Source organism: Poecilia reticulata, linkage group LG12 (assembly GCF_000633615.1).
Source record: "Poecilia reticulata strain Guanapo linkage group LG12, Guppy_female_1.0+MT, whole genome shotgun sequence".
Lineage (NCBI taxonomy): Eukaryota > Metazoa > Chordata > Actinopteri > Cyprinodontiformes > Poeciliidae > Poecilia > Poecilia reticulata.
Window position 1 is genome coordinate 26,325,374 of NC_024342.1, and position 1,856 is coordinate 26,327,229.

The 1,856-nt window shown below is 42.2% G+C and overlaps 1 protein-coding gene across 1 annotated transcript in view; it reads left to right on the plus strand.

The window, feature by feature from the left end:
* The first annotated feature begins 969 nt into the window (after positions 1–969).
* lrsam1 (leucine rich repeat and sterile alpha motif containing 1) overlaps positions 970–1,856 on the plus strand; it is a 17,875-nt gene continuing 16,988 nt past the window's right edge. The window contains exon 1 of the mRNA XM_017307752.1: positions 970–1,288. The gene's annotated coding sequence lies outside the window, so the exon portion shown is untranslated. The remainder of the gene's footprint in view (positions 1,289–1,856) is intronic.

A 1,856-nucleotide genomic window follows, 5' to 3' on the forward strand; every position in this document is an offset into this window, starting at 1 on the left:
GTCCATGAAGTCAAACTTACATGTTTGAATTGAAAGCAGCTTTTCTTCCGCGTCCATCCGGGGTTTTTAGCTCCTGTTTTCTAACAGCAGAGAAACTAAAAGGTTTGTTTGTTTGTTTGTTTGCTTGTTTGTTGTTATTTGCCACGATTTCTGTTTTTTTTTTTAAAAATCCTTTCAGTCGATTCTGTTGAAACTTTACCGGCTCAGAACATTACGACGCATTTTTAATTATCGTTTCTATTTTAAACCTGCAGTCAAACCATGAATAAATAAACATGAACCGGTTGCGCTTCTATACTGTGTGTTACGGTCCTCGTTTCCGATCATGTTGCGTTCAACAACAGCTCGTAAATTACCAAGCTGCCCTGAATTAGCTGATCAATCCTGGAATCTGCGGGTTAAATTTTACATAAATGTTTAAGTATTATCTTAAATATAAGCTAATACTATAAATAGGCCAGATATTTAGATTTGTAAGTTGAATTAATACCGTAATAAGTGTTCCGTTATGTGTCAACGATATGCCAAATGCACACAAAATGTCTAAGTCAATAAAATAAGAACACATTTCATATTAAACCATCTGATTTAATAAACGGTAATAACAATGTAACTACCGTAGAACTTAGTAACGAATCATTTTAGCTGCTAAACATCAACCACAAACAAAAACATCCGCTTTTGCTGTTAAAACACATCAGTCGCGACAAAAGGCTGTTTGAGTTAATTACGGTAAGTGTGTAGAGGTGCGTTTTAGAGATTTACTACAAAAACATAAAGTAAAATGAGCTAAAATAACCGCGAGCGGATGTTTTTCTCCCCCTCAGGTTCAGTTGACGCGGTTGCTGCCACTCGCAACATGGCGGAAGAACAGGGCGTCTACGCGGGCCGTAATGACCRGCGTAGAGGCGCAGACGGGTTTTCAGTTGACGCGGTTGCTGCCACTCGCAACATGGCGGAAGAACAGGGCGTCTACGCGGGCCGTAATGACCGGCGTAGAGGCGCAGACGGGTTTTCAGTGGACGGTGTTGCCGTGGTGAACTCGGCTGCTTCCACAGGGTGAGGGAGACTCGGCGTGTCGGGGCGCAGAGTGGAAGAGTCGCTTTAATAATTAACTTTATCATCTTACAGGACTGAGATACAACTTTGGAGAGATTTATGTCCGTTACGACGGCCGCATTAGCCCGTTAGTAGTTAGCAAATATCGGGAAAAACGTTTTAAATTTAGGTCTTCGACGTTTAAATAAGTGGAACCGGAGACGAGCCGACGCCGAGGCTGAGCCTGTGGGTATGAAATATATTTATTTCATCTCTAAATGTCAGCTGCACGTCGTGTTTGTGACGCTTTTCAGCGTTTTCTGGCATGCTAGCTCTGTTAGCATGGGGTGTTTACCGTAATGATGAAGGCTAGCATCCTCCTCCTCCTCCTCCTCCTCCTCCTGTCAGGTTCTGATGGGACGTTTACCCGCTTATTGGGTCTTTATGGGAACCAGAACCAGTCCAGCTAACTTACGGAGTCATTTTTAAATATCTTATTATAGAAACGACATAAATACAGTATCTTAGCAACAGCTGTAATTGATTTTGAATTGATTTTGTGGGGTTTTTGTTGATGGGAAACACACACACACACACACACACACACACACACACACACACACACACACACTCAGAGCATCAACATGTAATCTGATTACCTCGTCCTGTTTGCGACCAGACTTCCTCCAGGAGCGTCTCGTCCCTCTGGGCTGAAACCGATCGATCCCACGGTGATCAGATCAATAATAAATGAATCCAGTTCAGGTTCATCTGATCATTTAAACTCTCAATCAGAAATCTTTGGGTTTTTTCAAATC